The sequence below is a fragment of the Ambystoma mexicanum genome, chromosome 2q (genome assembly GCF_040938575.1).
Source record: "Ambystoma mexicanum isolate Mex_15411 chromosome 2q, UKY_AmexF1_1, whole genome shotgun sequence".
In the NCBI taxonomy this organism is placed as follows: domain Eukaryota; kingdom Metazoa; phylum Chordata; class Amphibia; order Caudata; family Ambystomatidae; genus Ambystoma; species Ambystoma mexicanum.
Window position 1 is genome coordinate 1,472,842,575 of NC_090924.1, and position 16,032 is coordinate 1,472,858,606.

Genomic DNA, 16,032 nt, shown 5'->3' on the forward strand with positions numbered 1-16,032 from the left:
ACGGTCCGAAAATCTTTTCGTCCATTGCGGTAGTTTGTGAAACTTTCCCAACATCGAAGGCTTGTCCTTCCCTAAACATTCATCAAACTTTTTGCATAGCCAAATTCTTCTAAAAACCGTGGCAAATACTTTACTGTTACTGCTAGAACTGTGCTATCCAATACAAAGAATCTGAACCATTGACTTTGGCCCAGGCCTATGAGATGAATTGCTGGTTGTAGTTTACAGAAACCCTTTGCCCTGACTATGAATGAATGTGTGCTGTTGATTGTTATAACCTTGTCTTTGAACCCCATTTAAAAGTATATGAAGTGCCATTTTGCTCCCACTTCAGGAGAGCTAAACTTGTTCATTTACTTACCGGTTGCGTATTTGTGGTTTATTAGTGTGTGCTATTGAGCTGCTCTTGCTAGTGTAATGTTTTCTAACTTTGTAAATAAATGTATTTTCTTTTCCCAAGAAACCTTCAGTAAGTGTATGTTTGAATCACTGTGTTGGTTGGTCCTTTGTGTAACTTGTTCTACTGCTCACTTAATCTCTTGAGATAAGTCTGACTGCTCAGCCATTGCTACCACTTTACTGTGCAGTACAGGCTTTTACCAAAGGTGAAATTGTTCTTACACTTGTAGTCTTAATTGTGTGTAGTGTTCTCATGATTCTGCCTAACAATTGCTCAATACGTTAATGTCATTGCGGTGAAAATCTGTGTGTGACCACGAGGAGGGACACATTCAGGGGAATGCAAATACACATGATAGGAACCGACAGGCACGTTTCCATAGTGAAGGCCGTGCAAAACAGTTTCCACATATTCAGCATATATTTGATGGCACGTTGCTAATTCAATCAATACGACAATTACAGCTACTAGTAAAAAGATGACTTCTGAAAACCTTACAAAATGATATCAGTCCATCAGCAACCATCTTTGGTGGAGCTCCAAAACTTGTGATGTATCTGTGGAAATTTGACTTGAGAAATGGCGTTCATTGATACAATATTGTACTTAGGTACTCTCAGACTTTGATAGTGAACTACCTGATACTGTATTCTTAATACCCACCTCCTCCTCCTCACCTGTGGATACGTTGTCGGAGGATCCTTCTGTCGGTATCTCTCTCCACTCTCTCCAGGCGGTGTCAGACTTTCTTTGGTGGATCTTAGGATTAGCTCTTCTGGAGGCCACCTTGCCTAATAGCAACTAGCCCGACAGCAGGGACCCCCAGTGAGCAAACTCCCACAATCAGGGAAAAAGCCTTGCTTAAAAAACCCTGAACTTGATGAGTTGATCCGTGGAAGTTGGAGAAAAGACGCCTGGCGTTCCGATGTGGTGTGCAGGGATACAACTTCCAGCATGCACTTGGTAACGCTTGGTCAGAGAAAATGAAGTGATACTGGCTCCGGAATAATCTCTCAGTGGAAGCAGGATAACCCAAGAAGACTCCGAAGAGCCGTTTCGTCGGACCAGGTAGGATAGGAGTTCAATGCCGGACCTTCACTCCAGCACAGAAACCAAAGAAAAGCCAGTACAGGAAGAGCACTCTAAGACACGTAGGGATGAATTCTCCACACAGAGAGGGGAAGAAACAAACAGACAAGAAGGCGGGAACAAGGAGGGAAAACAGAGTGGAAAAGAGAAAACCGGTCATTCACAGATGGCAGGTATGCACGAAAAGCATGTAAACCCGGGGTGATAACACAGGGTTGCAACGCAACGAGTGAGTCCTGTCAGCACGTACTTCAATGCGTCAGGTCAGGTAGAAACACTAGACTGCTGCATGAACTTTTCCAAAACGGGTCACTTCCTCCATTGAGGCCATACTTTCCAGGGGTGGTGAATCATGACATGTACACGCATGGACAGAAAACCAAGATTTCTATGAATGTGCACATGGACCATTGGTGAGGAAGAAGGAACTGAAGAAGTGGTTAGTGACATATTCACCGCCACACAAAGCACTTGAAAGGGACTCACCAATTTCTGTCACACTGCAGATTTTGAGGTGTTCCATAATATGTGCCAAAAGTACAGGCTCAAAAGGTTGCACTTCGGCATATACAGTATGGAGGCACAAACGAGATAAGCCGTACTGACCCCATAACAATAACATCACTAAGGATCAAGCAAGAAAAAATTAGGGGTGCCACTTACTACAAGGCCTTTACAAAAGCAAACAATGGATGGTCAAGCCAGTATATGAGGAAATGGTTTGTGAGTTTGTCAAAGATCTGACATTGATTGTGTTGGCCATGCATACTCATGGACTGGAAGCTGATTTTGTTTCCAGGACCCATGCAATGCCACAAAACATTGCAAATGAGCCTTGTCTTCCAAAATCTAAACTTGTCGTAAAGCATAGATCTAGGTTCAAATGATTTGTAGCTCTCTGTAAAATGCATTTACATTCACATCCGGAGGTTTTAGCAATACAAAATCATAAAAGCCCAAAAAAACAAATTGAATGCAAAAGAAACTATACTTGAATATTGAATTGAATGTGAATTCAATGTGAATTCAATGTGAATTTGAATTGAATGTGGGAGAGGACGCCCACAAAGCAGCCTGATTCAAAGAACTAAGATTCCTTTGTTGACCAGACTTAAATAGCACACCTCAGGATATTTTGAGGCATGGTTTTCAGCCTCTAAACCTATTGTTTGTTTGTTTTGTCAACTACATTCTGCCTCAATCAATTCATCATGTAATTCTTTCTATATTCTCTGTGATATATTTGGTATTATGTTGATCATGTGCAATAGCCAATTTTAAAATGCATATTGGTAAATTGAGTGCGACTATGGTGCAAAAGTTAGATGATTGTGTTAAGCACTCATTGCAGGGATGTGTGTTCCTATGCAAGATTAGAATAGCAGATTCCTGTAAGGCAGACTGAGCCTTTCCCCTGTCTGATCTTTATAAACCTGCCTGCATATGTACCTGATCTTGAAGCACAACCAGTGCTATTATCAGCAATGTATCAGCACCAAATAGGAGTTGCGATCAAAACAAACATGTCATCCTTATGGTGAATATCTCAAAATTGGTTTCTTCAGATGGGGTGTTCTAAAACCTAGATAATCACCTCCAACGATTACCATAAACTGTTAGTCTAAGAGATGATTAAGTATCCATCGGGAAGGGGCTGTTGTATTGGTTGCTATTGTGCTATGAGAGCCGGAGTGTGGGAGGGGTTGGAGGATGTGGGGGCTACTCAGATGATAAACAGCGCGCTCCGAGGAAGTGGTCTGGAAGTGGGCTGTCTGCTGTGCTGTGAAACGCTGTTTACCGACTTGGATCCTTGACACTGCCTTACCTCTGCATGGACTATGAGCCACGCCCCTTTTCCGAAAGAAACTCTTAAATTGACCCGCGTGTGCACTCCTGTGCGCGCGCTCCGAGGAAGTGGTCTGGAAGTGGGCTGTCTGCTGTGCTGTGAAACGCTGTTTACCGACTTGGATCCTTGACACTGCCTTACCGCTGCATTGACTATGAGTATGGACCTTACAACTCTTGCAACTCTTGCAATATCATTTATAAGCCTAAGTACGTTTAGTATTATAGGCTCTAAAAATATCCTTCTTATATGTTTTTTACTTAGGCCACGTCCCTTTTCTGTATATCTAAATCACTTGAGTAAAAGGCTCTCATAATATTTTCTGGGCCAAGGTGGAGCTTACGTTGCCTTTCCTAATGGGCAGAGCATTTTAGGAAGGCTCTGGAAGGTTAAACTCTGGGTACTTTTTGTGTGTGCATGTGTAGCACGTGAATGCAGACAAATATATGAGTTTACGGTGCCTTTCCTAATGGGAAGAGCTTTTTAGTAAGGTCTACGTAAACACATTGATTTGGGGGTGCTTTTCACTGCTAAATTCAGGGGATTTTTTTGTGTGCGCATGAGCATGGTAGGAACCCGAAGTGGCAAGTTACATACCCCATGTGAGGCTGCTAAAAGAAAATTGGAAAAAAAAATATTGTAATTGCGAGTGGAACTTTTGTTTTCCCCAATACTGATTGCGTATTCGGGGTAAACCAGTATTCCTTGAGGATGGATGTAAAAGACTCCAAGGATCCTAAGGGGGTAGGGGCCTCAGAAAAATGGGCATTGAGCGGTATTGATTTTCCCCCACTCCCAATTGCATTGGAATCCTCAGTAAAGGATCCCCTTGAGTCACTAAAGCAGGCTGACCAGCCCGAGGAGCACAAGCAGAAAAGCTTTCTAAGTGTTCAAGACACACTAATAAGGCCCTCAACGCTAAATTTGGATGACACCACGCCCTCCACCCCGCAGTTGGATACGTCTTTATTAGCCTCGGTAGTATCAGCGGAGTTGGATCGAAGGGTAAGATTATCCACAGGGCCGTCAACACCCGTAAGGGCATGGGGCGGGGGGCTCGAAAATGCACCACCACAAATCCAGATTGGAGGAGCTCCCCCTAGCGTCCATATCTTAACCCCTCGCAGAGGACACAAGAGAAGTGAGGAGTATGTTTGGAAGCGGAACTCGGGGGGATTCTAGGCCTGAGCTTCATAAATGCTCCAGTCCAACAATTCCTATCGCACCTCAAAATCATAACTTTGAGGAAACAGCCCATATCCTTGCAGCTGAAGAGTCTAATACCGAAGATTTTGTCCTTTCCAGTCCTAACCAGGATCCTCAATCTCCTGGATAAGGGGCATGAAAAGAGACATGGAGAGATTCAGGAATTACGAATCGTGATGGTAGAATGCTTGGAAAAAGTAAGTAGGGTGGAAGGGTTTGTGCATGCTCTGAATATATACAAAAAAGATATCCTACCACAACCAGATAAGGAAACCAAGGTGGGGCATAATGTAGGATGCCAAACGAGGGATGATGTCATTCAGAATAAGCATCAAAATAAAAATGTGCAAGAGAGCTCTACTAAAGAATTAAAGGAACTGAAAAAGTTGATTATGATCAACTCGGAGAAAACAAAAAATGTGGAAAACCATAGAGAAATGGAGCATGAAATTAGAGACTGTAAAGAAACTAATGTATCAGAATTAAGTATTGGAAGTAATCCCGACAGCCCATCTAATCTATTGAGGGTCTTAAAAGAGGAGGTGACGGAGAAGCAGACATTGATACTAACACAAGGCTCAGATCCCAATCAGGGAGAAGATCAACCCTTTGTACGTGTCATTTCACTTAGAGAAAAGAAAATGAGGGCAAGAGCTATTAAAAGAAGAGCTAAGAGTGAAAGGATTGCCAACTCAGGTTCATTAAAGAAATCGCAATTCAACCCTCCTTAAAAATAAAAAATACGAACATGAGCATTAAAGATATTTGCAGTTTATCAGGTGAGGGTGGTACACTAGATTTTACCCAACTTAATGAAGAAAGTAAGTTGGCACTGGATGTAATGGAAGACTCAGGTAGACACGATCTGGGAAAGGTGGGCACTCCCACACAGACAGTTGAAATCGTATGTAAGGTCCATGATGAGGAATATGGAGAAGCCCAAAACACCCTATCTGAAGCCATGAACAATAAGGGGAAAATTGCTACTACTAAACAAAACAATAAAAAAATAGAAACAACTAGAAAAAAATAAGAAAATCCAAAAAAGTCTAATGATATTGGAGAAGAAGGGTGTAAAGCGGTAAGGAGCATCCAACAGTTTTTCAGCACAAAAACAAAATAAAAAACCATTATAGAAAAAGTGCAGGAGACAGGAATGGACAAGATACCACAGACGGATACCTTTAAGGGTCCGGACCCCCGCACTAATCTAATTGAGCAAGAGGGGACTGGAAGCGTGGGATGGATTGAAATTAAGGAAGCCAGTGAGAATGATTCTAATGTTATTCCCAGTGAAGATATAAAACTACTGGTACAGGAGGCACTCCTCAAAATCCTTCAACAATCAACCAAGTTTGCTCTAACCCTCCCTGCTCCAATAGTCCATTTAGAGCATAAATCATTGGGGGAAAAACCAAGGAGGTACCCTACTGAAATTGTCACACAAAGTAACGAAGACTATAGTCTACAGGGACCAAATGATCAACCACATGAAGATGGGTATAATACTGACATTTCAAATCTAAAACATGAATATCTTTCCACTAAGGCTGCGGTCAGTAACACTGAGACGAGTATGGAAGGTAGAGGGGAAGGACCACCGACTAATCGAATACAACAGGTGGACAAGGAATTTGACGAACGCATCAGAGAAAAATTTGAACTATGGAATTTAGAGAAGGCCCATGAAAAAGGAAGGCACATCAATCCAGGACGGGATGTAAAGTTTGAGACCCGTGATGGCAGGGAGTGGGAATCAGATAAGCAAACTAAGCTCGAGGAACAAGATTTTAGGTACCAAGATGCTGGGCAAGAGAACTGGAGAGAATGGAGGGAACCGAAATATGTGGATGACCCTAGTGTCATATTGAATTTTGTATTAACAATAGGAGGTCCCCCCTCCCTAAATCGAGTCAGAATCCTCTCATTGTTTAACGAAATCCCTCGCCTCTCATTGATCTCCTCTGGGGATATTAAGCTTATAGACTATATCCATCCGATGAGATATGATTGCGTCAGGATTGTGTTCCATTCAAAAGCAACATACGAACTCGTACTCGCAGAAGGAGTGGCTCTGCAAAGATTTGGTTACGATATTGTAAATTTTAGCCAAGGCTCGGGAACACAACAGGGTGGGGACTGGATAGGTTATTCCGGCAAGTCAAAAGGGAATAACCAAACAAATTGAGGTTTCAACATAAACATTGAGAAACAGCTCAAAGACATGACTGAGCTTAGAACACTGGCCCAATCCCAGAGAGAATCCATAGCCAAGATTAAATGTCTGAAAGACTTCACCTAGAGTATTGAGAAGCTAAATTTCAAATCATGGAACTCTAGGGGGTCCCGTCCACTAACGTACTCCGTAAACACCTGTTTAAAGCTCGTGAAATATTCCTTTCTGTGCATTCAAGAAACCTGGACAACCAACCCTATATTCCTAGATGGCTTTACAATTTTTCTGGAGCCCGATATGAAAAAAAACAATGGGAGACCGGCGGGGGGACTGATCATTGCTACCAAGAATAATACTAACTTTGAAACAATCAAGAATTTTAGTATAAATAATGGGTGTATAGCTTCACTCATAAATGTGGGTTGGAAGAGTGCTCGAATTTATCTGCTAATCATAAATAAATTATGGGCAACCAGAGCGTGATTCAAAGCAGTTTATTAAATCTATTGATTCAGTAATTCAGGAATGTCAGGACCTAGATAAAGATTTGTACGTTGTTATGTGTGGGGATTTTAACTCTGAAATTTGTGTGGAAGAAGAACAATATGTAGGAAGGGTTGGTCGTACGAGAATGGAGCAGAGGGACTCACGTAAGCACCTACAGAGGCATGAATGGGCACAATTTATAGGTGGTTGGGGGCTTCAATGTGCAAATAATCTACTGGAAAATTCAACGGATAAATCTACCTAGTCAAATGGCAGATGGAGCTCTACTATTGACTATATTTCTGTGTGTACAAAGATTTTTCAAAACATACAGGAGTTTAAATTAATGGGTGTATCTGAGAGTGACCACAAAATGCTGAGAATGGTATTACTAACTGAGGTGGACAGGGTGGACGTACCTGGTTATGACATTCCACTGTCTTTAAATGCCCAACGGAATCGAATTGTATGGCATAAAACAAACATCAATAGAGTTAATATTTTTTTTCAAGAAGATTTTGACAATAGCACGTACACTCACACTCAAAAGAAATTGTTATATGCCCATAATTCCTTTGGGGGCAACATAGAATCCACAGTAATTGGCAAAGCGTGATTAAACAAAAAAAAATAAATATATACAAATAGGAAAGAACCCCACAAGCACGTATTCTCTGAGGAAATGAAAACACTTAAGACCGAACGTAATCGAGAAATATGTAAATACGTAGATTCCTTTCTTGTCATAAAAACTCACTAAAAGTCTTGAATAAGAGTGAATTTTCCCAGTTAAAAAATAGATGGAAGAGGAAAGCGAGGTGTCCACATGCAAAATTATATCAGGGAGACGCCGAAGACATGTTGGTATCTCTTTGTGATGCTAACACACATAGATTCTGGGCATTAGTAAATAAGGGAGGGACTACGCTAATGAAAGCTCAATCCGTTTGTGTAAATTCTGAAAAATGGGAAAGACATTTTGGTACACTATATTCTCCTCCAGGGGTGGCTTGGAATCCCTCACCTCAAATGGTAAATGTCATTTTGGATATTCCATTTGATGTGAAAGATATTGAATGTATCATCGTTAAAAGCTCCTCTTCGAGGGCCCCTGGTCCAAATTTGCTCTGTAATAGTGTGATGGAGGGAAACGTAAATACATGGGCAAAAATGTTATTCCTTTTATTTAAAGACATTCTGTTTGCATAGATTATCCCCTTAAGTTGGAGATTGTTGTATTTTGTACCTATCTATAAAAATGGGGATAGGTCACTTCCATCAAGCTACAGACCCATTGCTCTGTTAGACGTTGATTCCAAAATGTTTGCAAGTCTCATACTTGTTCATATTCGGAGCTGGATGGACAAGTGTGAGATTTTGTCCCACAATCAGTTTGGATTTAGAAAAAATGTAGGCACAGACGTAGGTGGTCTTCTAATTAACATTTTACAAAATGCAGCGTGGACCCCAGGAAATCCATCTATTTATATAGCCTCAATTGATCTCACAGCTGCGTTTGATCTAGTGGGTCGAACAATTTTGTGGTCCAAACTTGAAAACTTAGGTATGCCAACACCTCTGCTATCTATATTGTATAATATGCATGAAGATTCTAGTCTTAAGGTGAGACTTAATGTGGGGGGAGTCCTATGGCCTAAGGCAAGGATGTATTTACGCAATAACCTTTTTTAATTTGTATTTCTCGGATATGGGGCAGAGTTTTAAAAATCTTTTAGTTAATTCACCAAAGATTGAGGGTACCAAGATTGTATGGACGGCCTATGCAGACGACGTGACCCTGTACGACCATACTCCCATTGGACTCCAGCGTCTCCTATCAGCTTTTAAAGATTACATCTTTGCAAACGTGTTAAAAATAAACCACTCTAAAACAGTTATAGTCCGTCTTTCTCATAAGAAAAAACAAACTTGCTTCTCCTGGTTTCTAAACCATGAGAAACTACCTACTAGTACAGCAATCAGATACCTTGGGTATCCTATATTCGGGGGCAAAAAAAAGGAGAATTTTCGTAACCTCCTGAATGTGAAGGTCGGTGCAATGACTGCACAAGTGAGAAAAATGGACTCGAAATATGGAAAATGTTCGTTAATGCCATGTATTCGCCTGTACAAAAATCGAATTGTAGCCCAATTTAGTTATGGCCTAGAATTAGCTCCATTATGGTGCAGATCGGAGGTGGCACTATACGAAGCCAAAATTGTAAGATCAATGGTGAAGTATCTGCCTAAATGTATACCTTTGGCGGCACTTCGGTATGAACTTGGCCTGCACTCATTAAGGAGCATTTTAGAATGGCGAAGACTGTCCCTTTACAGGAAAATGATCACCAGCAACGAATCTACACTGTATGATATTATGGGGAAGGGCATTCGGAGTGGTGCTCCTACTTCTAAATATCTGAGAGATATGATGGAGGAAGCTAATGTTATATTGGACCTATTGGTTGTTCCTAGAGATATGTTAATTCGGAACCCAATGAAAGTTAAAAAAACTACTGTCACATGCGGACTGGAATCTTACAGTATATGTGGTCAGAAAAACCTGCCTATACAATCATATTGTAAATGACAGCAAAAAGATGGGGGAAACCGCATCATATCAAATCAAATTTACAGATCGAGAATGGAGACAATACTTTATGAGATTTCAATTTAATGTTTTGGGAACTGGAGAAATACATGATATTAGAAATTGTGAAGTTAGGGGTTATTCGCTCTGTAAATTTTGTAAACAGAAGGATTACTGCGAGACACTAATGCACTTGTTGACCGAATGTGACGGATTAAGAAAGGAACGTATCAGCTGCTTCATTTGCCATGTACCCAATACTGAGTGCGTGGACTTGGAGCTTCTGTGGCAAGATATGTTGCACGGGAAAAGAGTAAAGTTACAGATTGCAATAATAAGAGTTCTAAAAACGTGTTGCAATCTATGATATTTGTTTTAATTACCAGATGAAATAATGCTATATAACGTACTTGCAACGTACTGGTACCATATTAATTGATGTGCTGAGTATAAAAACCCTGTCAAACAATACTAAATAGTTTTATATAATGTCTGGCAATGCATCGTAATTGTATCAACCCCTAAAAAACATACTGGGTGTGTTATGGAAATGATAATCGTCACCCGTATGTACTGTTGGTAAGGAAATTGCTGTGTTTCGATGAGTGTTTTTATATGTATTTTATTGGATCGTACTGTAAACCAAATTTTAACATTATTTTTAGCCACGCAGCCTTTTAGAATTTTAAGATCTGAGTTTTTAGGGATTTTATGAAATTTTGTATGTAATTGTTATATGAAATTATATGGCAATCTTGAGACTTCTTTGTTAGTATTGCTGTGCTTGTCTATGTTTCTATGCTTCTTTATATGTGCAAAGGAAACGTTAAGAGAAAATAAGAATGTTCCCGTTGTTTAGTAAAAGTTACTTTGTAACTATAAATAATTAAAAAAATAATAATAAATAAGTATCCAATTTGGAACCAAAGCATTCGTCCTTGTATCATGGCTTTTCCAGCAGACAATAAAGTGATCCTGGTCTCTTCATGTAATATCTCGTACATAACCGTACTGTCTTCTGTAAGGTTTGCCTCCTCACTGGCCAGTGCAATCGTTTAGCCCATTACTTGATCTTTCTTCTTATGTAGGCCATTTGAGTGGAACGGGTGGGAGACAGAAGGGAGTGGGCCAGATGGTGCAGGACTCGGGCAAGCAGACTTTAAAATCTACTATACTGTTTAAAGTTTTGCACTTCTGCTTTACTCTGTTGATATCTAATGGAAAAACTATTTGAAAACCATTTCCAACTTATAATCTTTTTTTTTAATTTAAAGTAATTCCTTTGGTTTGGTGGAGGGGGGACCGAAAGATGCCTGTGCCCAGGGCCTCAAGAGTGCTCAAGATGGCCCTGCCACCCAGGTATGCTCAGCCGTCTGACACACACTGTGTGTCACACACAGTGTCTGAACATGCACCATTGATTTGTAACACACTGTACATAACAGTATTACATAGGGGCTGTATTCTACAATTTGTTTTTTGCTCATCCGTCTATTCATTGCAGAGTATGTAAGGTACAATTATCTCTCCATGTAGCTAATGCTAAGCTCTATCTAAATCACACAAGCTACATTGCGAAACACACGATAATATGCTAACAGTTTCTTGCCTCAATGCCTTTTATTTCAGTATTCATTGCCGAAAATGAAAGCTAAACCACTCTGCCTTTGAAAAGGACAAGTGCGTATTGTAATATGGCCTTCAATGCCATGCATCAGTTTCTCCAAGGATATACAATGTTAGAATTACCAAAAAAAAAATTGAAAAGAAAAATGTAACTATACTGAGACCGAACATATACCGCCAAGTTAGTGTACAAGTGTGTGATACATCATACAGAGCGGTTGAACTTTATAGGGATTAAAAATAAGTAGGATGGCGTGTTGTATGCATAATTAGTAATTGACGGTGCGGTAAGTGTTGTCTGTGTGCATTTTGCTCGCTTTTGGAACAGTAATATTACAATCTTTGATGTTAAAGCAGAGGCGGTATTTCCTGCCCCGCTGTACCATTCCCACACCAGGTAAAAGGTGTGTGAGCTAAGGGGGAGCCAGCTACGCTCCTCATGAACCTATTCTCACCACCCATTGTAGAAATAAATGTATTGACATTGTGATAATGGAGTGACAATGTGATTGTGACTCCATTTTGTGTCTCTCCAGGCACCATTGTTTTCTAGGGATTCTGTCCCTCCAATCCTGATGTAACACTATACACCTATAGGGAAACGTCAGTGGTGGTGTTTCCAGAACTTATCATGTACTGTTTTTTGTAATGTTGAGCAGAGCGCTCTCGGGCAGCAGAGTCCTTTGCTTCCATTTATTTGCTTATATAAAATATATTTCCCTTGCAATTACTCTCCGGGTTTCATTCCCTAGTGGGGTGTGTATTTATTCTGTCTACTTGGACACATGCATGCTAAGGTACAAGCCTTCATGTGGTGACCCCCTTATGCGGCGAGATCCGGGCTTCCCATGGAGGGCCATCACCACCTATGGTTGGCATAGTTCAACAAAAGCATACATTCCTGAGCTGGTCCTGTGGGTCCCTGCTTTGTAAACACCCAACTGCTCACCAGAGCCGGGCAGGGCCCACTTCAAGAAAACACCGGCATGTGAGTACTAATTGCACGGGAGAAACAAATAAAGGAGGAGTGGGAATATATGTTTGGGGGATTGAGTTATAAGGGGAAAGGAACACGGATGGTTGGAGCGTGAGAGAGTGATATGAGTATGTGAGTAGGGTATTTTCTTTTATGGCAAATTTCTTTTATATGGAGACATAAGGTGAAGAAAACCTAGCTCTGAAAAGGGGTAGAAGCTGGCACCGGGTAGCACTGTCTCGACCAGTGTAGCGACTAAAAAGAGAATAAGAGAAAAAAGTAGGAGCCTCATATAAGGAGTAGGCTTGATAGTAAACAATAGTTGTTGTGGTTCTAGTCTTATTTATTTCCTTAGTGTGATATTCTGGAAGTAAGCCCAGGAGTGGCATAGGTGGTGTGTGTGAGAGAAGAGTGATAGTGCGGTTAAGGGGGTGCGAGATAACATTGACAAAGGGGTGATCTCTGTGTTTAATGTTCACCTGGTAAGAGTATGAGCCTTTTTTCCCACTCTTAAATGTGTTTTACTGTGTGTGTTTTACATTTTTGTGTTCATAGACTGTGGAGCTTCACCTACTCCATAGGCGTCATCATTTTACTGTGTGTTACACAGCACCTTTAGTGCAGTGACACAGGGTTCCCAATTTAAACTCCATTTTCTGGGACTGACTACTGTCTCCCAGAATATGTAAAGTTGCCATTGAATTTATTAGTCCCAGTACAAACTATCTTACATAGAGTTCTGGAAAGGGTTAACAGTTCTCCCTTTTTGTCTGTTTCTCATGGAACATTATTTTGTTCCCCTTTCTTTAAGATTTGGCTGGTGGCAGTGGTATCTACCCTATTTTTCCTACCGTGTTCTTTTTAAATAGCCTTAGTAGCCTCAAACTTAAATCCGCTGGACCCCATATACTTGCATTTGGTTTCAACTGGGTTTATTCACCATTTCTTTTTGTAAAGGTCTTTCTTGTGTTTACTCTGCACGCCAAACCAGATTTGGTTCCTTTGTTTGCCATTATTTGGCGGTCTTCTGCACAGAAGCCACCCCTTAGGCGCCTGAATGCCTGAGGGGGACAGGGCATGAGGGAGGGGTTTGAGACTCCCTGCACATGGTCTCCTTGGAGACCCATGTCACATTCTTGTATGATTATCTGTGTTGACTGTCCCACCGGGACAGCCACCCTGCTGTGTGATTGACAGCCAGGCTGTGTGAATGGGGGAAAACCACATAAAAAGCAGGTCTCTGGGACTACGAATCCAGATTCGCCGCTGGATTGAGAGAACCAAAGAGAAGCTGACAGAAGAGGACCTCTACCACGAACCTCCCGGTTAAGCCCTGCTGCGGGTCCGAATCTCCAAACTTAGACGACAGGGAAGATCTGCAAGGAATCTTCTCCCCTTGAGCTGGTGGGACCAGCCAGTTCTCCAAACTGCAAGCCAGGCCTCCCTCCTCTGGTCGAATTTGCTGTGCACAGCTAGAGTGAACCGGATGGCCAGAAAGGCGGGCCCTGCTTGGGTTTTAAGGAGGGCACCTTTTATTTATTGCTTTGCTTTACTGCTGGTTTATTCCCTGGGCAGTGCAGGGCCCTCCAGTCTCCCTAATTCGTTTCAATCCAACAGGAACCGTGAGCGTGCAGGACCTGCCAGGAACTTCTGCTCAGCTACAGACTTCTACTTCATTTTAGGTACTGTTCTAACCCGGTTGTTTGTTCCGTCCGACCGCAGTGAAAGTGTTTGAAATATTTCGCCAATCCGAGGGGTTTTCCTTCTCTATTCTTTAAAGTAACTTTTCTTCCGACCAACTTCGTTCCAATCTCTTGGCAAAGACTTAACCGCTAACTACTCTGAACTGTGTTATCCTCTGCAAAGACTCTGGTCCATTGAGTTTGGCTCAGGCCTCTTGATTTGATTTCCTCACCGTAGTCGCCTTTCCTAGATTTCCCTACTTACTTACTTTTTGGTGCTGCTTAATTTTTGTCAATGCTTGTCTTTCCTTTCCTTTTAAATTGCTAGAGTGCCATTTTGCTCACACTTCATTTTGAGCTTAACTTGTCCAGAATCTATTGGGTGGTGTGTAGTATATTAAGGGTGTGATTTTTCTACTGCTTTATATTAGTGCATTATTTTACAACTGATGTGTCAATAAATGTATATTATTTTACTCAGAAACCTTGAGTCAGTGTTTGTTTGAACCATAGGAAATGCTGTTCTTTATGTAACTTCTGATACTGCTCACTTTATTCTTGAGATAAGTCAGCCATCGCTACCACTTTACTGTGTAGTACAGGCTTGTACCAAAGGTGAATTTGTACTGTCACTTGTAGTCTTAATTGTGTGTGGTGTTCCCAAAGGGTACTGCATATGATTCTGCCTAACAGCGTTCTGTCCAATGCTTTTATGGGTCACTGTGGTTCAAAGAGAAAGTAATTAAAGAAGAGTGACGTGAAAATATACATATACTCCTGAATTGGTTTAATCCACAATGTGAATGCATACCCCATTCTCCCACATTTGTAAAAACCTCCCCCTATACCAAGAGAAAATTAAGAAGTATCACAATGAGTGGGTCTCGGAATTGAAGGGGGGGGGTCCTGTGCCTGGCCTGAAGAGGGGTCTTCTGATAATGGGGTATTAGATCATGCTGCCACCCATTTGATGGCCAAATACAAGGGGAAGACACTCCAAAATAGGACAGAGGTTTTAGACCTGTGGAATATGTTTAATGAAGAACCCGTTGTGCAGACTAGAGACAGGAACGGGGGTTCTCCCGTGGAAGGAGATAAGAAGGGAGAAGGGGAAAAGGAGGCTTAGGACCCCACAGAGGGGTATGCAGACCCAGTGTATCTGCCAGGGGAAAGTGTGTCAACTACCCCAGCAACCGCCCAACCCCCTCCCTATGCCCAACTAACGACCCTTTCGGCCCCAGCCATACCAACTACTAGATATTTTGAGAGGGTACTAACATCAACTCAAGTAGAACTGACTAAATTTCTGACATTGTACGAAACACTTTTAGTGGTGTCGGTGGGGGGCCAGCCCCCGATACAATCCCCAGCATAAAGTGCTCCTGTATTACCAGAAGTGGAGTGGAAATCTGGTGACTTTCTTTTTCGAATAGACAGGGCACCACTCAAAATGGTGTGAGTCGAAAGAGAGGGGGAGACAGGAAGTGTAAGTTACGGTTTCGTGGCTTCAGAAAGGTATGAGGAAAGTTGGAGTGATTTTGACGAGGATGAAGGAGGGTCTGTGGGAGGGACATTGTTACCACAAGTGCATTTGGTCACCCCACAAATTAGGGAGGATAGCATTGTCAAAAAGTAGAGCAGTGAAGGTAAGTAAAGACAGAGTGAGGTCAAAACTGCAAATGCCACTCATTCATAAGGGAGCGGGAAGACCCCATTATGTGCCGTGGGCACTGATGGACAAGAATAACTTCCTTAAGGCCCTCTCACCACTTTCTGGAGGAGCAGGAAAATGGATCTCTGCATTTGAAAAGAAAACAGCTGGGATCCCACTGGCAATCAACAGTGGGTGATCAAGCAGACGCTTTGTGGGTGAAAGCGGGGTTCCCTGGGGTATCTCTGGGGAGTTATCTGCATGATGGCACATCCTTTAACAATGTGAGCGCACAAGTGTGGGA